The sequence below is a fragment of the Phodopus roborovskii genome, unplaced genomic scaffold, assembly GCF_943737965.1.
Source record: "Phodopus roborovskii unplaced genomic scaffold, PHOROB, whole genome shotgun sequence".
Taxonomy (NCBI): Eukaryota; Metazoa; Chordata; class Mammalia; order Rodentia; family Cricetidae; genus Phodopus; species Phodopus roborovskii.
The window spans coordinates 8877935-8901361 of NW_026126549.1; the positions used below are offsets into that span (position 1 = coordinate 8877935).

The following is a 23427-nucleotide window of genomic DNA, read 5'->3' on the forward strand; positions in this document are numbered from 1 at the left end:
AAACATCCATCAAGCATAATCTCCGTCCAGTTTCTCCTAAACTTCAGTGTGTTAGCATGGAGGTGGGAGCATGTCTGAACTCCAGGTTTAGTCCCTCAAAGGAATTAAATCTTAAACACATCATCTCCACCACTGCTTTGGCTGATCACGGCTTGCTGTCATTAATGTCTATTTAATACGGCAGCTGATGCTTTTCGGTCCCCTTGCAAATGGGGAAGAGCAAAGCCTTGGGGAGGAGTGAATTCTAATTGCCTGCTGCAGGACTGTGTGGCGCTGCCTGTGACAGCAGCAAATGCGGGGAATAGGAAGGCATTAGAGAAAGGCTGTTGTCCTGATGGAGTGGAATTCCTAGAATACACTGTGCTATAAAATGAGGTTTGGCTCCACAGTGCTGGGGGAAAACAATGGGCTCAATAGTACCCGGCGCTGGTTGCTGGGCACATTCTAGCTCCTTTAGTTAGAGCTGCCTTTCATTTGTGGGGGTAGGAGCCACCTTAGAAAATGGAGGGGAGAGGGGTGGCTCACTGTTGTAGAAATGCTGAGAGTAAGATGTCAGGAGAAAAACCCAACATACTTGCAAGTAGGATGAGCGCCAGGATCAGGACAGACAGGCACACGGATTTTCACACCCAGATGGACACGGCTTTAACAGAGACTATAAGCTCTTTTAAACAAACAGCTATGATTAGTGAAATGCATCCAGCGTCCTAGCTGGATTACATGGATCATATTTTGAAGAGATCTAGAGTGCAGGATAGATCTTTGTCTCTGGAAAGAAGAATAAATGGGATGTTGGGAGTAGAACACAGAGAGCCCTAAATTTAGGGAGAGTCCCCCCCCCCCGCCTTTGTCTACATATGGCCTGACTCTGTAGAGAGAAGGAGTGATCAGTAACATGGATGAAAGGGCTTTACATCACATCTGTAAAACCGCACTCTGACTTAGAAGTCATCCGCCAGTCATGGAAAGTTAACAGATCCCATCAGTACACACTGACTTAATCTTGTTACTTAAGGGACTTAAAATTTGTTCTCAACTTGCAAAATTGAAAGGAAAAAATGAGAGTAACTAACTCAAAATGTACCTCAGACACTCCAACAACTGCTGAATTAAAAAAAAAAAAAAAAAAAAAAAAAAAAGCAGCTAATTGAAGGCTGCACAGGTAGGTGCAAGCCCGTATAATTATTGATGAGCCATTGTCAAACCAGTTTGCCCCTAAAGCACTCACTTTAATGTCAGGTTTTTTTTTTTTTTTAAGTTCATTTTAACTGAAAAGTATAGTCAAAACTCCATTGTAGTTATCACCAGTCAATAACTAGCAAAGGGGAAAATGGACTATACTTGTTTAGTTGGAGATACTCGTGTGAAAGCAATACTTAATAACTTTTTTATAAAACATTTGTTCACAGATACTGCACAGAATCCAAAATGATGGAGAAAATTCTTCATTGGGGCTTGACTTGGTGAGTGAAGTTCATATAGTCTCTGATTTGCTGACCATTTTGAAAGTTTGTCTAACACACACACAGGCATAGGTATACATAAAGCAAGCATTAAACACCCTTTTGGAAGCTTCACGCAAGAAACCCTGTGATCCAAAGTCCCTGGCTATGGAGAAGACTCATGTCCCAACAGGGTCTCCACCCTCAGCCTAGGGCCAGGCTTGGGTGGTGATGGCCATCAGTGACCTGCCCATTCCTGCCTTACTTAGGAAGATGTCAGGACAGTGTCAGTTAGTGCCTATTTTGATGGAACTTTCCGGGTAGAAATCCATTTCATAAGAAATACCAAACAGCTGTCAAATGGTCCCGACTGGGTGACTCCCAAATGAACACAAGTTTTGCTACCACTGGGGGAGGACCCCAGTTCCTATCATCTGTTCCCAGAGACTCCCAATCTCTCTCCAAGATCCTGCTTGCTAGCACATTCCCCAAACACTGACCAACAACTTCCTTATTTTTGTAAATTTGGCTGTGTTGTCCATTGGAATAAACAATTAGAATATATAAGTCCAGAATTAACTCTTGTTTATTTGAAGGTTAGTGATCAGTTTTGGTGCTTACTTTTTTCCATCTTTTTCTTTTATTGTGTTCTGAGAGTGGGTTTGCCTTCAGACTTGTTCTATAAGACCAGGATAATCTTGAGTTTCTGATCCTTCTGTCTCCTGAGTGCTAAGATATATGATTTCAGGGCTGTGACACAAAATTCATGTCTTTGCTGGGGGATGGAAACCAGAGCTCTGTACAAGCTAGGCAAGCAGTATGCCAACCGAGCTCCATATTAAATATATAGATATTTTAAATATTTATCTTACTTTTGATTATATGTATGATATTTATTTCATTTTTGATCATATGTATATGATATTTATTTTACTTTTGATTATATGTATAGGCATGTATCTGTGTAAATGAGTGTGGATGCCAGTGTGGACAAGAAGAGGGGGTTGGATCTCCTGAAGCTGGAGTTATAGGCCGTTGAACCTGACAACTGGGTTCAAGCCCTTTGGAAGACCAGCAAATGTTCTTAATCACTGAGCCATCTCTCTGGATCCTTTAATCTCCCAATCTCCTCATGGCAAAGTAGGGGGGTAAAGATTTGGTCAAAAACATAAAGAGTCACTTTCTTATTGACCCACATCATTGGTTTTTTTTGGGTTTTGTTTTGTTTCGTTTTTTTTTGGAAACCAAATCTGTAATGATAATACCTCAATTTGATGGGTTGAATGCTGGTAGAAATAGCTAATAAACAGTGTCTTGTTGTAGAAAACCAACTTGTTTGCATTTATATGATGGTTTTGAGCCTGCCATTAAATTAGAAGAGATCTCTCTACTGTCTTTCTTGTGACAATCCCTGAGCATTACGATTTCAAACATAACACCACTTACAATGTAAACATTGCATTCAGAAACTCATTCAGTGAGGAATTCCTCTATTCCCATGAGTCTCAAGTCCTCAGAGCTTCACATGCCTGTTCCCCAATCCAGGAAAGCTGCAACCTGGCCAGGCATCTGGAGCCTCACATCATGCTCTTGACTGAGCACTGGGCCCAAGGAAGGCATAATTTAGTTTCCTCACCTTTCAAGCCTTACTCAACATTTTGGGACTGGGTGTGATGGCTCATGTCTGTAAACCTCTGCACTTAAATGGATGAAGCCGCATGGCTTATAGACTGAGACCCTGTCTCAAAACAAAAACGTTTGCAAATGTAAGGCCTAACTTAGCTCTTTGCATGTAGGATGCATGTACTAATGAACTCATGGCTATCAAGTCAGACCTTTTTAATCATGCACTAACACACAACCGGACACAGAGACAAGAAGAGAGCAAGCAAATGTCTCTATAGGAACAATCACACCCCCTCATAATTTTTGCCTTTTCCATTTGAACTTCCGTTCCAATAATCCACACCAGAAAACACCATCCATCCGACTTTGCTTGAGTGTTTGCCTGTATTCAGGTATATGTTAGCTCAATTGCCCTTTGAGATAGGCACAGACACATAAACTAATTCCCCCCCAAAAGCCACAGTCAACCAAATAGCGAACTCCAGAGTTCATGCTTTGAACTCTATTAGGACGTCATATACAAGGTTAGGTCCCAAGTAGAAAGTGGACTTTTTGCACTGTGTTGTGTGTTTGGCGTCAATATGCTCTTCCTCGTCCCTTCCGATCTGCATTTTAAAATGCCTGGATGAACATCACCACCAGTGGCGACAACAGTATCACACTGCCATTGTTTTGAAATGTGACAGGCATTCTGCTTCTGTGTGCTGGATGCACATGGATCATTGTCATGCTACCTCCGTACCTCAGGCAGAATGCTAACGTCGCACAGACAAAAAAATAACTGCTGAGCCTGATGTTTCTTTTGCACTTACTGCAAACTCTGGAGTGTGCTCCCTTCCCAGCCAAGGAAAAGCAGAGCTGGCACCGCTGTCGGCAAAGGACTCACGCCCAGTGTGGCTGCACCAGGCTTCTTCATACAGTCGGTCAGAGAACAAAGTGCTAAACTTCATTTTAGAGGGTTTGCAACAGGGAAGTGGGCAAGTCTGACAACTCCAAGGACTACACAATTCTCTTGATACTTGCTACTTTTGCATAATCTTATTTAAAATTCCTTCTAAACTTGTTTACACGATCTTATTTTTAGCACTTATGGATCTTTTATAACACAAAAGTAGAAAAAGAGAAGTGCCACTACTTGATAGTCCTGGAAATTGTTAGGTGTTAATTTTAGTTTGGTGTTGACCTATAGTCATCAATGTGGTTTTTCCATTATAGTAGTATTGTCCTCTGTGCCATCAAGAGCATTTGTGATGGGCATGCTTTAACTTCTCACAACCATTCAGACATTTTATTGTACGTTTCTTAATAGCTCTGTGTACCTGGGCTGGAGGTGGCTGCTGATTAAATGCTAACACAGTGTGTTCACCTTTCAGGGAATCAGAGCAAAAGTGGGTGTACTGAGACCAAGTAACACTAGAGGGCAGCCTACCAGTGAAGTTAGAAACAAGCTGGCCCACATCTGTGCAATGTGACATGAGATCGATAGTGATCTAAATTCAGCTCTCAGCATTATGACACCAATGCAAACACGGTGCCAATATTTTTACTCAGAGAATCAAAGTATTAATTTTCTATTTGAATGTGCTCTTAAAATGCAGGGTTTCCCCTTCTAGGAACCGAGTCTGTTAAAGCTCTGGAAAGTTCTTGAAGTTTTTCATGTTCACTATTTTTTTTCACGGTTCTTTCATGGTGCTATTATTTTCTCATATTCTTGGACCTCCTTTTGGAAATACTAGATAATAACAAGACTTTTATGCTACAGGTTTTATTTAGAAAACCCTGTAAGAAAAATGCAACATGAAAGTAAACATAGAAGACTCATCCTTTTGGAAACTCTACAAAATGATAAATATTTTTTAATATTTATACTACACTGAAAGATTTTTCTGGGCAACTATACAATGTCAATATTTATTTAAAGATTAGAACCACAAAATGAAATATGTGAGACCTCAATCGCCTATACAGTGAAAATGTTTTTAATAAAATATTAAACATCACATTCTCCCTTCAACTGTATGAGCCGTGTTCAATTTCAGTACAACGAAGCCCACACAAGAGCACTCATTCACACACACACACACACACACACACACACACACACACACACACACACACACACACGTTGCCCCGGTAACACTGTCTCATTAAATAAACAGTGTAGTTGAGGTGTTATTTGTGCTTCATGAGTAATGTCATCTGTGCCATTTCAGTTGCTTCAGAGATGAGCACTCCTTTAGAAATGCCCCATAAGAAGTGAAGGGACAAGGATATGGATAATTCAATTTCAAAACTCAAAAACTTTCAAACAGTCCAATTATTCAGAATGAAAGAAGTGGGACTCTGGTAGCTCATGCATAGCCTGGTTTTTACATGAGCAATAGTTATGCAAGATAGCGTTCAGTCTTCCTCATGCTTTCTACCTTTGAATGTACTGAGAGCCCTCTCAAGGCTAGAGAACATGTCGGGGTTGCCAGATGAAACATGAAGCCCTTCATCCAAAGGCCTTTAACACAGTACAGAGACAGTGCCCGCACAGTAGACACCTGTGCAAGCCGTATTTGTCTACTGCATGTGACTTACACACAGGGTATGGGGCTGCTAATTAAATACTTTGTAAACATAGACTCCTGTCTTGGCCACTCACCATTCCAATTACCCAGATGGGACATCTCAGAGCTAAATAAACCCATTCTACTCTGTACATCTCAAATCTAATGAGTTCCCAAGTCCCGCTGGCTGAACCTTGCCCAGTACAGCCAGAGCTTGCCCCTTCTGTCCACTCACAGTCCTATCGTGTGCATATTTACTTCAGAAAATCCTGTTTGGTGATGCCATCCTCCTGTTAAAAATATGGAAGATGAACCCACAGTCCAACCCTCTACCGGTTCATGATAAATCAGTATATTCCAAACCCATTCATTGTTTTCTGTGCAGCAGATAGGAGGCTCCTTTGCCTACAGAAGGTGCTAAATGTCTAAGTGCTGAATTGAGCCCAGCTGTTCTTTTCACTAAACTAGCAGTTAGTCTGAGTCATATTTAAGATGGCTGCCAAAGGGAAGAACAACTTCGATTATGCTATGAGGTCTACTCTATTCCTACTAAAAATGCATTTCTGTCCCATAGGTGCAAATTACAATATCCTAGTAGGTTATCCCCACAAAAATGTCCTCCATTGCCAATTGGTCTTCTTTGGGAGACTTTTGTCTTAATACTTCAGGGGTCGCCAGGGACAGTACCTACTTCAGGAACCCCCTCCACTGAGAAGTAAGAACGAGACCCAATTGCTCTGCAGCCTCTGATGGCATTCACAGACAGCTTCTTTTAAATGTGTCCCATGTCAGGGTTCAAATTGCTGATGGGCAGAGGTGCGATTATCTGTGGTTAGAAACTGTACTCCTCTTACAAATTGTTGAAGTGCTAGGTAAACAGCACAGTGACATTTGGGGGGGGGGCATGGGGAGGACACCAGGTAACCAGGTTCTAAAACCTGGGTAACCTTGTCCCAGGCCTTTCTTTTATCAAAGATGAGCTCTCAGGCAAATTATTTGACCTCTCTGCCCCTTGGTTATCTCATCTTTAAATTGAGCATAACACCTGCCCTGCCTTGACTCATTATCATACCTGCCCTACAACCCAGAACTGTAAGGAGCTGAAATGAGGTAATGTTTGTTGACATACTTTAGAAAAATATAAGCACTGTATAAATGAGTCTTTACTATCAACACTCTCGACAAGGATCAATATATCCAATTAGTTCTGACAGCTTGAAAGGAAGACCTTCTCGCTTACAGAAGGGACCCATAGGAGCAGCACACTGCTGGCAGCCCATCTTTTCCTTTCAGGGTAAGGATAAGCACTACCTGGGAAGAGGTGTTGTGCACAGTAAACATGGGCAATGAACGACGGATCACCAATACTCTGGTTAAGGATGGGAAGCCAAGGATAGTTGGTGCAAGAAATTATATTGTCCTCACCCTTTCATTTCTGCTGGGAGGAATTTGCATTTCAATAATAACGCAATAATGTCAAGCTATTCACAACATTTCAAAGCCTTCTCTTCCACACCTGGTGTGTTGGGGCAATCTGCTGCAGAGCTGGATGTTGACTGTTTTCTAACAGCATAGGTGGTGATGTTGTTCTCTTTCTTCTTGGGACCGGATGTGGTTGATAGTGACAGGGCTTGTGTTCTAGGCACAGCAAAATGTGACCCGAAAGCCCCACCCTCCTCTGAGATATCCCTGGAGAATTAATTAATCAGCATATTCAAGATGTTCAACTTCCCCTCATCATGAACTAGAGGAAACACCTTGTACATAAAAGTTGACTTTTACTTGAAAATGTCCCTGGACTCTGAACATCACTTTAAAAAAAAAAAAAAAAAAAAAGTATTCCAGGGCCAGGGAGGTGGCTTGGCCAGTAAAAAGCTCTGGCTGTGCAAGCCTGACCACATGTATTTAATCCAAATCTATGTAAAAAGCCAGATGTGTGTGTGGCAAGCATTGACTGGGAGCTCATGGGCCATCTAGCCTAGAGTAGGAATCAGTGTGATAGGAACAAGAGAATCTGTCTCAAAACAAAGTGGAAAGAGGAAAGCATGCGCCTAAAACTTGTCCTCTGACCTCCACAAGCCCACACAGCACACATGTGACAGATTGCACATATGCACATGCACGCACACAAAAATAGTAAGTTTAAAAAATTGAAAAATCCAAAAGATATATTACCTTTTCTGTTGGCTATGTACAAAACGCCTCTGCTCTTTTCAATTCTGACGCCTCTCCTCTGGTCAAACATGAATCACAGCACAGAACTTTTCTAGTACACGAAATACCGTGCTGCATGCCGTGGGAGATGGCTCTGAATATTACCTTGGGTAATCACTATTCTAGAACACAGCATAGTAGATATTACAAATCAATTCAATTTTGGTAATTTCTCATTAAGATGCCTACAGATGGGTAAGTCTAATTGTAAAAGCTCAGCATTTATAATTCATAAGCACAAATTATGCTAAACTAGATAGGGCTATATGTCATTAAGGTTTCATATAAGATACAGAATGATTGTTCAGACCAAAATTTAATTCATAATTTGGCATTTGTATGTTATCTCTAACTTTTATTAGGCTCTCTAGTTAAAAGTTGAATGTAAATAGCACATTAACATTTATAATTCAGTTTCTTGATATCTGTTGTAAGACTCGGAACACAGAAAAACACTTTTAAGAAAAAGTTAGGCCTTGCTTCCACCACAGCTTTCAAAGTTCCCTGATACGTTTAACCCTAACTAAAGGGGTTTTGAGGTAAAGGAAATAAATGCCACTTTGGCCACAGCATCCAGTATACAGCATGCTTTTATTTGAAAGAGCTGGGGAACTACTCTATGTCTCATTTTAGTCTTTGGGAGAAATAAACTTGAATCCAGAATGGAGCCACTAAATATCAGAAAATGGGATAGATAAAGGTGGTTGCTCTGTAGAGCTGAAGGCTCTATCGCTTATAGCATTCCAGCCATTTGGTGAGGAGGCAGGATTATTCTGTCCCTCACACAAAGAATCCAGCGTGGTCATTTCCCCTAACAGGTTAGTGGGCACATGCTCACGGCTCTGCTTTGAGAAATGCTCTACCTGAAAAGACCTCGTCCGGCCACTACCACTGGTGACCATCGACTTGCTTCAAGTCCACTTTGTGTTTGACTGATACTCACACAGAAACCATAGAATATTTTTTTTTTCTAAAAAGTGTATTGCAACACTATGTTTGACTGGATCACCAGAGGTAGCCACAATCTTGGTACCACTGAGAGGGAGATGAACTATATACTTCACTAAAATACTTCGTTTAGAAACAACTAAAAAAAATCTTATCCTACTGCTCTTTTCCTGTCCATCTCTACAAACCTGTATGAAAGTGTGTGCATGTGAATGCATGTGTATATACATGTGCCCATCATGTGTGTACATATATGTGTGCAGGTATACCTGTGCTTGTGTGTGTGCCCACATGTGCATACATGTAGAGAATACTGCAGGATGATCAAAAACATTTTCTTACCCCACCTCACTTGCTCCCCAAAATCAAGGGTCTATAGTACTGAATTTACAAAAGCGCGATTTCCTTGCTTTTGGGAGATAGATATGCACGGGGGTGGGGGGAGGGAATGCAGGGCTGGTGAGCAATTGTAACCTCTCACTAAGGCACACATGATCAAAAACTGATGTGACACTTAAAAGTGTTTCTCCACAAGGAATTCTAGTGCCCAGGAGCCTGGTGTAACCAGTAGCAATTATGGCCATGTTACCCTTTTCATTTACTTCATACTATTAGTCTCTAAAATCTATCATCTAGTGTGGTTGAGTAAGGGAGGCATCCATCTTTATAACAGGCACGTGCATTCAAAATGCTTGTTGATCTTACACACACATTTTGGCATTCCAGATCTGGGGAAATCTAAAACGGCTGCTATGAAGCTCACTTTGAAATAAAAGCTAGTCATTTTCCAGGTTTTTTTTTTTTTTTTGACTAATTTTCTAGATTAGCCCTATTTGTAATGAAGTCAAAGTTTGCCTTCTTCTGAATCACCTGGATTTTCCTATGTTGTCTTGCATGTCCAAAGTTCAGCCCTATTTGCTTCTTCAAGTATGATTTTCTTTTTTAATGTTTTAATCTGCAAAGGAATCAAATCCTTGGCTTGGACATGTAGGAGATGCAGAAAGTCCACTAGAGAAATGGGACCTAAGACTTTAAGAATCATAGTAGCATGTGTTACACAGGGCCAAATTGGGTTAAAGATGGCCAGCTGTGGCCTCCTCACAGAGGAGGCTTAGCCAGCCTCACAGCCTTTGTCCCCTCCCTCCTGCAGCAATTGCTCCCTCCTAATCTTTTCTTGGTGTAGCCACACACACACACACACACACACACACACACACACACACACACACACACACACACAATTAGAGAATTTTTCCTGATCAGCAACCCCCAAACAAAATATTAAAACAACAAAGACATGAAGAATGTCAAACAGTCTGAGAGCTGACATAGGCCTGGAGACTACTGGTCCAAGGTTACCCTTTTGTTGTAAAATACAATAATGGCCTCAACACCTCAGTAATGAGTGTCAAACTTAAAAACAGTGAAGGTTAAACCCAGAGTAAAGTTCAAACCTTTACATGTCAAAGCTAAACACAAGGCATGACCCTCATGATGTTATTGCACTAATTTAGCAATCTACAGTGACCAAACCAAGCTGGGGGAGGTGGAATTTTCAGCAAAGTCATGAATATCTCTGTTTACCTCCTCATAGGGGAACAGACCATAATGAAGAGGGTGCACCCCTTTACATCAAAAAGATGAAAGTGACATCAGCCTTTGGACTGTAAATTTTTTCACTGAGAAATTTTTTTTCAAGATTGAGAAAGAGGCAAATCCTGGAGTAAATATCAGCTGGATGGGCACATAACAAGGTCCAAGGAGATGCTCTCAGAAGTTGCCTCTTTTAATCTAGCACTAAATTACACCAGAGGCGGCTTTCAGCTCTTCCAAAGCACCACTGCCAAAATAACTGCAAGGCTTGCAAGCCCTAGTATGTCTCAAATCTTTCCCAAGGCACCCCAATACTAGCTGAGGCACTGAAACTATGGCAACCGAATAAGAAAGCAGCCTCCATGATTAATAGATGAAGATCCCCGTGACAGTGTCTAGCTGGGACCATCATTCATGATGTGAGCAGAATTAGCACAGAATCCATCTAGAAAGCCATTAACAAGGATTCTTTCAAAAACCAACACACCACCATTCTGCTACACAAACTGGAGTTGCAAAGGCTCTCAACAATTTAGTTTCTATTTCTCATTCACTCTGCAGGGAAGAGATTCAGCTTAGTGACTCAGATACTCACTTGTTTTGAGGACAGTGAAAAGAATGCTGCCGAGAAGGGTTTCCCACCTGGGTGCCTGAGGCCCAAGGACAAATGAATTCAAACTCCCCAAGATGTGAATGAAGTCATGTGGCTCTCTGAGGAGGGAGGACATCTGAGGATGTTTGCAGAATGTGTTAGTTCATACAGCATTCCATTTGGGGGACAGGAGAGCATGGCCACACATTAGGTCTATCAGTATTCTGTCAGCTATCTCACTCAAGGGCATTAGGAGTCTGGGGAAGTAGTAGTAGAGACACTGTAGAACCAATGAGAAGATGACTACTTTCTTTAGGGAAGAAAATACTCAACAACAAAAGGAAAGGAGGGCCCATCACAGACTGCTCATCTATGGAACTCCCACACAGCATCACACAGTAATTAAAATATCCCTCCCTTTTTTTCTTCTCTGGTCCTTATAGTGCTTTTTCTTCCAGGGGTATGTTTTTGTAATAAGATGACAGATCCTGTCTTACATCTTATCACATCAAATCATGGCAGAAGATTGGTCACTGAGAAGCACCTGGCCATGTTAAAAGGAAGTTCCCCATCTAAAAGTGGTATATGTGTGGAAATATCACATCTGTTGCTAAGCATCCTTTCAAAGTAATAGCCATCACAATGACTGCTTGGAAGGACCCAGCCCTTCAGTCTTCAGAGCATGTTAACTACTGACTAGTCTCATTCTTCCCACCATCTCTGAAAAGAGCTGAAAAGAACTGATCTTCACGGATGGAGGATGTCCTGGAGGACACAAGGCAGGTAGCTTCCTCAGGGAACTGTGATGATAATATTAATTTATTTCTCCTTTTGTTTTATCTTTTAGAAATCATATTTTTCTCACTGGTAAGTCTTGTCCCTTGACTCAAAGTTCACATTTGATGGGAGGGGTATGGGCCAGCACAGTAAGAGTCAATCGCTCCTCCAGGCAGCCACTTTTCCCACTTGTAATGGAGAAGGCGGTCCTTTGCTTTTGCTTGAAGACCTCATTCTTCCAAACTTATTTCAAGTGTGGTCAGGGAAGATTGACCTGGTTGCTAAATGGCCATCCTGAAGGTAGTCTTGTAGGTCCTGCAGGTGAGCCTCTGGAAGTGCATTGGGCAGCCAAGCTTTTCTGCTACACATTTTCTCTTTGGGGTTTGGCTCAGCCCTGAAGAGATGACCCTCAGATTCTAAAAATGGTTAGTAAGTGGCAGTTGTCCATTTAAAACAACAGCAACAACAACCCTTTGGTCTCTGATCTTCCATACATCCTTGAGCTGTTGGTATAGTTACAGTTGTATAGTGTTTTGTTTTTGCTCCCTTTCCCCGTTTTGGGTGTGATATTTCAACTTCCTAAGTTAGAAGAGGATGGTAGCTCCTCCTCCCCCAGAGTAAATGTTTCACACGCTTCAACCTTGTAACCCTGTGGCTGGCTCGTGATGTGGTTGTTCCTTTGGAGTCCAAGGGTTGTTTCCTTTGTATCCTCTCTCTGTTTTACAGATCTGTAGTCATTTCCTTTTGTACTCTGCCCCCACAAAGCAGTATCAGCGGTTCTGAAATCAATTCCCAGGCTATTTTCCATGACTGCAGTTACCCAAATAAAAGTAAGCCTTTGTATTAAATGAGCGCTTGTGTGTGCCAGGCATTGTGGTAGTTGCAGGTGGTACCCAGCTTAGTCCTTCCAGCATCTACAACATTAACAGCATTCTCAAAATTTACAAATGGAAATGGAGACGGGGTGGGGGGGTGTGGGGTGGGAGGAGGAGACAAACAAAGCCATTCTATTTGTAAAATGGCAAACACACATACCATATGTGTATATGTGTATGTACATTCACACACACAGTGTGTTGTGTTGCCAAACCTAACCTCAGACCTGTTTCTGCACCTGTTCATTGCATTCCATGCAGCAGCCTAAACTTTTCCCAACACTATGAGTTTGCTCTTGTTACTGCAAACATGAAAGCTTCCTTCAGTACTCCTAGTTCACCCTGCCATATCTGCTCTACATCAATGGCCACGCTGACACTGATGCATATGATTGCAGCATATTTCTGTTCTTTTTTTCCCCTCTTATAATGCCTGGCAGAGTGCCATGCTCATGTCCTTTTCCCTGTAATGGTCATATTGAAAGCAAGAATCCTTACTTGATGCAGTTGATATTCGGATTGATGCAGCTTCGATCCATACTAGATATGGACCATGGGTTTTCGACAACTTTCAGGAAATTGTTAATTTGCATAATATGGTTTACATTCAAACTAGATCAAGAGTGTACAATATTCATTTGATGACATAGAAGACAATGTAGGGGCTATATTATGCCACAGTCTAAGAAACAAGAATCAACATCAAACTTTCCAAGTTAGATAGAGGCAGGTAAGTCAAGGCCAACCTGGTCTGCAGAATGAATTCCAGGGCTGTTACACAGAGGATCCCTGTCTCGACAAAAACAAACAACAATGTTTCCCAAGTTTCCAGTAGTTATTTTAGGAAATATATTCAGATTTCATACTATTCTGTCTATGGTCCCACAAGATGGAGAGAGTGGGATTACAATTCATAGAACTTATTTAAAATAATGTTGCCTCGGGGAAGTAACATGTCTCATCTGAGCAAGTAGGAGCCTGGAGCTCAGGTCTTCTGGATTTAGGCTCTTTATCATCTCTTCTGGCACAGGGCAGAGGTTAATAGGCATATTATATTCTCCCCCAACACCAAAAAATAAAATTGAAAATTATTGGGGGGGATTCAATAATAGCCAGTGTTAGAAGGTAGAGCAAATGAGACGAGAGTCAAAAGCTCGGTCCCCATAAGTTCTGGCTACTTCAGAGTTCCATTTCTTGGCAAGTTGATTTTCCCTCGGTCAGTCAGTCTCCCTCCAGCTATAACCAGGTGTCTCACAGATGTGTGTTCTTGGCCCTAGAAGGAGACTGGGTGAGAGCCTGGGTGGGAATGAACAGACTCTAATCCATTATAAAGACCAGAAAAACAACACACTGTGAACACCCCACAAATAGTAGATGGAATATCATACATACATCCATAGAATATAGCAAACACACATGCAAAAATCATGCCTATGTATATGGAAGATAACAGACACATGCAGGAAGGAAGTATCTCACTTGAGGCAAAAAAAAAAAAAAAAAAAAAAAAAACAGGCAGAAAAAAAAAGACATAATACTTAGACTACTTATCTACAAAATGATATCCTCTTTATTCATTCAACAAACACTTGAGATGGGAGCCCTGTGATGGACCTTTTTTTTTTGTTTTGATTTTTGATTTTTGTTTTGTTTTGTTTTTGGGGGGGAGTGGAGATAATATAGTGAATAAAACATAAAGCCACTCATCCTTTTGGTATTATGTTCTAGAGACAGACAGAAAATAAACAAGGACAACACAGTTTGTTGGACCATGAAGGGAATAAAATGAGGCCTACAAGACAATGAGAAGTACTTCCCGTCCAGTGGTAAAGTCAACCAGGGGTATGGAAAGGCTTTGCTGAGAAAGTGGTATTGGAGCAAATACCTATTAGAGACCTGGGGAAAGAGCTGCCCTAACCCCACCCCACCTCCCAAGCATGAACAAAAGACCTCAAGGAGGACCTCCCTGACCGCACACCTCCACGTGCAGTTAACCTCAGGGAGCAGGGGACGCCAAGGAGAGGGCAGTGTGTAGATCACGTGCCAAAGGCAGGAAGGACTTAAGCTTTTAGGAGAAAAAGATGGGTTAGCAGAGCTAGCATAGGAATGTGCTTAATTATTGCTCTGTTTTAGCTGGCTGTGTTGAGAAAAAGTTGATAGGAGCCAAAAGCAGAATGAGGGCAACTAACTGGGATGCTGGCACAATACCCAGCAGAGGAGGACTATGGCAGGGCCAAGGAGGTGGCAGACCAGGACGGAGTGCCCGTGCCTTCTGAAGGTGGGGTATGGCACTGCAACTGGCCCACGATACGAGAGAAGCCAGAATTGAGGACAGTGCTTATGCTCTGGGGCCTGAGCAATTCATGGAATTAGCACAGTGGGTGGGGATGATGAAGAAAACTAATGTAGGATAGACGGAGCCAGAATAGGGCTTTTGAACATGTTAGATTTGAGATATCTATTAGGTCCAAGTAACCAGTGTGGCCTGGTTTCTTACTATCCTGATCTGGGAGAAGTCTAGGTAAAGAGGATATATGAGTATAGTGTACTGGTAGTGGGATATGACTCTGCATGAGTGTAATTACAATTATTCTAATAAAAAATGTCGGCAAGAGAACTCATCTGTTTCACAAAGCAAGATGCCCTTGTATATATACCACACTGTAATAGTCCCATGCTAAGTAGTCCTGAACTCTCTGCTCCCTTGAGGTTTGTGGGTATGACATCTTACTTGCCCATTTCAAAGGGATTAAATGCCTCCCTGCCTTCCCTACCTTACCATATCCCCAAGAGGCAGCCATGTGGTTGCCAGAGAGAATAGCTGTTGCAGTATGTTTTAAGGCAAATGAGAAAAGCCTTCACTCTGAAATAGAAACATCTCAGAGCTATTTGACTCTAGGACACCCTAAGAAAAGGGGGGTGAGGGGTGGGAGGTAAAGGGGGAAGCACAACAGGATGTGCCATGCTTCACCTTCAGCAGGCACAAGCATAGGTTCTATAACACACGGCTCTTAAGTAAATATATCAAAAGCATCAGCTATGGAGGAGGACAAGAAACTGTCTTAACCTTGGGGAGAGTGTGGCAGGGAGGGGCAGTGCAGATAGCTTTACATGGAGGCAGGTGCCTAATTAAGGCATTTCAATTAATTCTGCTTGTTCCATGATTCCCTTTGTGCAAACAAATTAGATGGCAGAATATACTAGCTCTCCAAAACTCCTTCTAAAAGGCCCTTTCATCCCATCAACACCTCTCTAGACTGCTCTGAAGAGAACTAAACTATAATATATGTGTCATACCCAAACTTCCTTATGCAAAACAGTGTTTCCCCCACTTCATATGAAAGTGCAATAACCCATTCACTTCCAAAGCATAGGTGCTTGCTGTAAATTTAGTACAAGTCCTGAAAACCTGGATGCTTTATTTTTGTTCGATGGTAACAGCCTGTGTAACTCTTGCCATCCTTATTTAACACACTCAGTTTCACTGGTGCAATGATACACGCCTCCTCAAAATGCAAATGCTCTCCTTTTTTAAATGATAGCAAAAGCATTACAAGGTGTAGAAAAAAGACTAGAGAGGTGTGCATTTGTGTGCAAAGAGTAACACTTATCACTTCATCACAACCACTCACTTCAAAGCATAGGCTGTTTTCACTCCAGGAAGGCTAAACCTGCCTGCTGGACAAGAAACAAGAAAATAGTCACCATGACTGTTCATTCATCCATGTATTCATTCATCATTCACTCGAGTGTCCTACACAAAGTCATATGTATTCTAACCCTAGTTAAATTTAGGTGCTTTGTCCAACATGTACTCTTCAGGCGATCCCAAAGGTAATGATGTAGGGTGTCTGGGAAACATTCATATATGCAGGCTGCATGCATTCTTGGGGATGTGGTGATTTCTAAATGGTATAGTTGTAAATCATGACACATGAGGGAGACCATCACGCCTAATCACAACAAACAAGAAATACAAACACAATATTTCTTTATGTCAAGATGAATGTAAAGACTCCTAACAAAATCAAGCTATCAAATCTGTTGTTCATTCTTTTCCACTTAGAATAGCTTGCCAAGTCCTTCATTCAAGAATGTATAAAACTAAAATAAAAACAAGGGAGTATAGGTTACCTAAGATTCAAATAGAAGCTACTATGTATGTAAACAGAAATGGGCAATCCAAACTCAAACACCTAGTGCAATTATGTTTTAACAGACAGTTTAGGTTAATAGGGGGAGACACAGATCTGCCATTGTATTTAAAGTTAGGTTAATAATTAACTTTGGTGCCTGGAGTAGTTTAGTAAAAGTTTATTGTAGAAGAATAGATGTGGAGTTTATAAACCATACAAAATGCTTTCTGTCTTGACTTCTGGTAGCTGTTGGGGTAAGGAGGAAAAACTGTGTAGTGTTTTCATTCAAAAACCGAGCACAGGCGTCTTTACCTTGGGGGGGAGTAAGCTAAAAAAGGGATGGATGTATCCAACACCACTAACTCCCTGCCATCACAGTAACAGATGGTGAATCTGACGCCAAAATGTAAGTCCTCCCGGGAAGGAAAGCCTAAATCAGCAGGATTAAGAAAAAGCAAGGCAAAGATACTCGACCTCCCTACGTGAAAAAAGCATGAAAACCAGAGCAGATTGGCGTTAAACAACAGCTTTTTTTTTTTTTTTCTGAGATCTACAGTAGAAGACTACAACTGGGTTGTATGTTAAGTGTGTGTGTGTGTGTGTGTGTGTTGTGTGTGTGGTGTGTCCAGGTTCGCCTGTATTTTAGATCTTTAAGGATCCCATTCAGTAGTAACTCAAATTTCATCCAGAGTAAATAGGGAGAGATCCCTCTGTGGCTGAGCTTCATCACCGCACTCTGGAGAAGGCAGCCACAATCGTTCTGCACAGTCTGAGGCTGAACTGCCGGCAAGACTGCCTACTTCCCTACAGCCCGGAGGCCGCAGCTGAAAAAGCTCGCTCAGGCAAGGAGGACAGCGCCTCCAATCGTCCCTCTCTTCTCCACTCCACCAACACCTGGCCCTGCTCCTCTGCTCTCTGGACATGTGTGAGCTGCAATGTCTTGCTACTGGCGCAGGAGGTTTGGGATGCTGCACATGAAGCTAGAGACTCTTGACCCAGCGAGCCAGAGCCAGTGTCCACACGTGCCCTCACAGCAGCTTCTGTCCGCCACTTGCGAACACATAAACATCCTGAATTCAACAGTCCCAACCCTGAGCCCCCAGGCCTTCTCCAGTTGCTTGAGACCCTAGTACAGCAAGTGCTGAGGGCCAGAGAAGGTGCCATTCTCCAGTGAATAGGGAATCTAGCTCCTGGTCACATCCCAATTGTCCGCTCAATTAGCTCGGGGGTCAGACTGAACACTCCTGAGCCCTGGTCTGGTGTTTCCAGCAGTCTTTAGCTACCACAGAAACTTTCCAGAAGCGCTGGGTACGTGGGCCCTGCACTGTAAAGGGGAGGAGGCTCTGGGAAAGGGGCGGCGAGCGAGCGGGAAAAATGCCGGGGTCCGGTTTCCGTCCCTGACACTCGCAGAATCGGGTTAGCAGCCTGGCTGCTCCGGATCCTGCTCTATACCGTCTCCTTCCGTGGAAAGCCGAGAAAAAACGAAGCGATGGGGGAAAGTGACCCACCCAGTAGGGTCACTAACAGGGAACTGCCCAGCTTGCTTCGGGAGCCCCACAGCTCCAGAGACAGAGCTCCAGGACACAACAAGCAGACAGGACACCCAACAATCTGCAGCAGAGCTTTCATCAGAGTGGCAAGCCCAGAGCTATTTCTTGCCGGGTTTCCCCACCCTCCCCTCTCCCGGGGTACATCTTTTCTCGAGAGGGACAGGTCTTAGAGGAAGGCGCAGCAGGGGCCAGCCCTAGCGTGGAGAGCTCAGAGCTTAAGAGAGACGCAGCTGCGACAAATGGTGCCCTGTTCTCTAGGGTGGGAGCTGAGGCAAGGGACAGGACCTAGGGCGGGGGCGCCGCGTCACACCAAGACACCGCTCCTAGGCACTTACTCCAGCTAACAAAGCCAGGAACCTCTCTCTAGTGTCAGTGGCGACTGAAGAGTGGATCCCACCAAGAGAGAGGGCGCGCAGATGCTCAGGGCCATTACAAGTTTCACGCACTCCACGGAGCCCAGCCCAGACCCCACACTGATAACAAAAGATCCTCATCTCTTCTCCACCGTCCCCGCACAACCAGTTCTCCCACACCAGAGCCTAAACCTGTGGCTGGACACAAACAGCCTTCTACTCCCCAACCCTCCCTGGCCCTCGAGGGCAGAACCCTTTCCCCTGCCCCAGCATTCGACACCAGGACCCGGCGCTTTTGAGAATCCCACCCTCCAGGGCCGCTCTCCTCTCTACCGGCCCAAGAGTGAGCTCTTAGCCTGGGTCACTCACACACACACACATACACACACACACACACACACTCACACCACTGAGCAGGACAGCCATCCGCTCGGTCTAGGTTCGGGGCGGCGCCGGTCGTGTGCGCGATCGGGTGGTGAAGCTCCTGACACTGAGCCCGGAGTCTCTGGGGCTCAGGACTGAAAAGAGCTGCAGGCTGGGCTCGGGGCTACTCCCCCAGGAAGGGACAACGCTCGGGAAATAGAGACATAAAACCAAATACAACACAGGCTCTACAAAGCCCACAACGCGCATCTGGGGTAACCCCGGGACCCTCGCCCCAGCCTGGATCCAGGAGGTGGGGCGCTCAGGGACGCAAGGGCCATACCTTTTCGGTGCATCGACGGGCAGGCGGCCGCGGCTCGGAGCGGACTGGCACGGCGTGTATCCCATTTAGTAATCCATTATCGAGAAGATCTCTCTGGGCCTTGAGCTGCGCTCTTTCCTTCGCAAGCCTTTGTCATTCCTACATGTGTGCTTGTCTTTTGGGGGGCAACAGTCACGGCGATTACTTTCTGGGATGCAAGCGAGCTGTGTTCATCTCCAATGACAGAAGAGGACCGGAGGGGAAGGCAACAACAACAACAAAAAAAAAAAAAAATTGGAAAAGGAAAAAAGAAAAAAAAAAGGGAAAAAAAAGAAGAAAACCCAGCAAGAACCAGGGTAAATGTTCAGGAAACTCTTTTCCAAATCCAAATTCCACTTGGATTCACTTCTGAGCCCCCTCGGCGGTGCCAGCGCCCATTAACTAGTCATTTCAGGGCGGGGGGCGGGGTGGGGGTTGAGGCAGAGGTGCAGGGATCTGGCCCGCACTGCAACCCCGAGCTTAGTGTCCCGGGTGTGGCGACGCTGGCCGCGGCCGCACGCTCCTAGGCGAGCATCTCGGGCAGTCGGCACCGCGGAAAAGCGCCTGTGCTGCGTCCCGAGCGCCTAGGCAGCCGAGTGCGTGGGGAGCAGAGTTGGCTGCAGCCTCACCCCGAGCGGCTCACTACTCCAGTGTCACCGGAGAGGCCGACGCTCCGGGCGGAGCCAAGTCCCGGACTGGATTACGCAGAGCGGACTCTCCTCCAGCAACCCCGCCTCCCTGGGCTGGCGTCTCCGACCCGAAGGAGAGCTGTGGTGTGAGCGAGGGAGAGGGAGAGGGATGGAGACGGCGCGAGTAAGCCTAAGGAAGGGGAGACTTGACGCCGCGTGGCTGCAGGTAGAGCTTTGGACTGAGTCGCCAGCGCTGCTTCCTACCACCTCAATTCCTCCGCCCCGGGGCGCGCACCCGGGAGGTCCCGGCGGGGGCGACTCCAAGAGAAGCCCAGCCCTCAGCCCTCGTCTCCCCACCCCCATATCTGTTATAGCAAGAGAAGAGGGGAAAAAAAGAAGAAAAAGAAAAGAAATCCCAGACAGCATTGCTGAGCTTGGCCAAATCAGAAAAATAAATAAAAATAGACAGAGAAGAGCGAGTTACAAGAAAGAGTTTGCGCATCGATTTTCTTAAATGGAAAAGTTTTAAAGGGACGGCGAACCTTTCTATTTCTGATTAGAGGTAGATCCTAGAAGTGATGCACTTTCTTACTGCCCAGATGAATTGGATTCAAGACTGTGTGGTTAAAATCGGTTTCTCCACGCACTCGTTTATAGCACACGTTAAATAAGCATATAAACTACGGGGTTGAGAACGTGGTTAACGACCGCATCTGTTTAAAAATGTCTTAGTTACAAAGTCCGCGGTGAGCATCGTTCTTAGAAATAAGTAAACTTTAGAAATAAGACTTAAATAATACCAAAGGGAATCCAGCAGCTTCTTGGAAAAGGGAAATCGCAACTATTTCCAAGGCTCTATTGTTATGAGAGCATGAAGAATGGCAGGCACAGCCTCTCTCCGCTGCTTGAACTCACAATAGCAAAGAAGTCTTGCAGTTTATAGGCTTGTGCCAACTGGTCAGGCCACACCACGGTCCCCTCCCCCAGCCGCGGCGCTCTCGCCGCCGCGCCGGCTGCTCTCCGCAAGCAACTGCGCGCCTGGGCTGCTGCTCCCAGAGTAGGTTTCGCAGATGGTGCCCACTGAGGCCGCAGCCTTCAAAGAAAGTAACGCTGGGTGGCCACGCAGTTCCCGGAGCAATTTCTACTGCACGTTAGGTCAGCGAAGAAAAGCAAGGGAGGAGGAGAATCGGAGTTTCAGACCCAGGTTGGCTGAGGAGCTTCAGATTAGAAATTGTACCTGTTCCCCCAATTCGGTGCTAGTGTCACTATGTCCACGTTCCCTGTAATTCCATTCCAGCATGTGCAAAAATCTGATCGTAGGTGCTCTGGAAAGGGAAAAAAAAAAAACGTTTACGTGACAATGTCCTCCGCATCTCCCCCGCCTTCTGGCTTTTTTTTTTTTTTTTTTTTTTTTTTTTTTCCCTTCCTAACAAAACCACCTGGGGAAAGGGTGGGAAGAATGATTAAAGGGGAAAATACGTTTTGCTGTTCTCCAAAAAACCAGCAGGGGCCGCTATCCCCACCCTTCCTAGGCCAGCAAAAGTCTATCCAGATCCCGGGTGGTTGGGGGCGCGGCCCTAGGTGCGCGCGCAGCGCCCGCGGCTCTGGGCGCGACTCTGGAAGAAGACTGGATCTGTGAGGTGGTGGCCGGCTTGCTCCGGCTCTCAAGGCTTGGGTGAGGGCTGCCTCCCAGTGTCACCCTCCTAGCTCTGGGGCTTGGTGGGACAGGCTGCCACGGCAGAGACTTCTCTAACACACATATTTAGGCTGGCGATGGGCAGATTCAGTGGCAGTCGGTCGTTGGTCCAGTATCTCACCCCGCGCGGGTCGTCAAGGCTCCCTTCCCTCTTCGCTCCCCACCGCTGATTTACATGCTAATTATGTCTGGGAAAAGTTCTTTAATTGGCAGAATTAGGCAGAGCAAACGAATTGTTTCACAGACTGAACCAAATTAATTCCGGTTTAGCTCCTTCCCTTGGAGAAACAAACAATTAAGCTGTCTTGTTTGCTTTATGGATATATTGGAAGTGCCCCACATCGCGTTTCAAGATATTGTTTAAAGGGTAATTATTTTCAATATTAATACTTGCATGTTTAACCTGTAGTATCACTGAGCCACGAGGAGGGAGATTAAATTTACCTAATTCAAAAGTGTGGGATACGAGAGGGGAAGAATTTGAATTTACTTTTGACGGTAAAGAAATACCACCCAGACTCTTAACTGGCAATTATTAGACCCTAAAATCTCAGTATCCAATTAAGCGCCCGATATCCTGAACACGTGGCACTACTTTCATACCTGACAGAAAGGCTGCTCCAGGAACCAGGAAGAAAAGTAAACCACTAGATACCTCATAATGCCATTACCCCTTTCGCAGCCTCAGGCTCTCCCAAAAGTCTGATATTAACTTTTCAGCAAAGTCGCTGCCCCTCCAAAGCTCTTGCAGTCTGCAATTTACCCTACTAGTCAAAAGAGAAGCAGGTGAGTGAAGAATCATAGAACCTTAGAACTTGAAAACTTAGCTGGTTTTGTAGTTTAGTGGCATGGTTGTGGAGTGTTTCACAAAGCCACCTGGGATTAGGCAATATGTTAGCTGGTCATCTTGAAGATTCTCTTACCGTTCTAGAACTGCAGCTGACCTACCTCACTTCCCAGGAATGTTGTAGATTAACCAACCAGTGTGAATGGACTGAGAATCTAGGACACTCACTTCCTGGTAAGCATTAACAAGCATCTGTCATCCTCTGCATCAGTCCTAAGGTCACATTTTACAGGGGTCACATGGAGGCCCAAAGTGAAGAGGTGGCTTCCCTTGGGTCAAGAATTAGGTCAGAGCTGGAAGCTACATTTAACGACTCCCAACAATAATACATACTACGTGACAGCATCCACTTCCCTCAAATCACCTAAGACTAAAAAGGGTAAGCTCACCCAGCTCCTTTAAAGAGCACATTTAGGCATTTGATGAGAATCTCTGTTTTAAAATAAAAAGCCAGCCCAGTAGTGGTGGTGCACACCTTTAATCCCAGCTCTCAGGAGGCAGAGGCTGTTGGATCTCTGTTAGTTCAAGGCCATCTAGTCTACAAAGCAAGTTCCAGGACCACCAGGGCTACCCAGAGGAAACCATGTCTTGAAACAACCCCGCACACACACACACACACACACACACACACACACACACACACACACACACATACAGACAAGGTAAATAAATAAACAATAAAATAAAAGGCCTGGGGGAAAGGGTTGCTGCCATTCTGATTAGTTCCCTATGGATATGAAGTCCTGGGGGACCTGGGAGAGCCTGGAGTGGGGATCTCATTCACAACCAGAAACTTGTGTGTGTCCCATGCATCTTATTGGAACTCCTTTTCTATTTAAATTGGTGGCTTCAAAATCCATTTGCTATTAGAAG

General features: G+C 44.4%; 1 protein-coding gene across 3 annotated transcripts in view; it reads right to left on the reverse strand.

Annotated features, from left to right (window-relative positions):
* Positions 1-19628, reverse strand: part of Sema6a (semaphorin 6A) — a 118804-nt gene extending 99176 nt beyond the window's left edge. For all 3 annotated transcript variants that reach the window (XM_051201057.1, XM_051201056.1, XM_051201054.1), the window contains exon 1: positions 19365-19628. The gene's annotated coding sequence lies outside the window, so the exon portion shown is untranslated. The remainder of the gene's footprint in view (positions 1-19364) is intronic.
* Positions 19629-23427: the final 3799 nt, after the last annotated feature.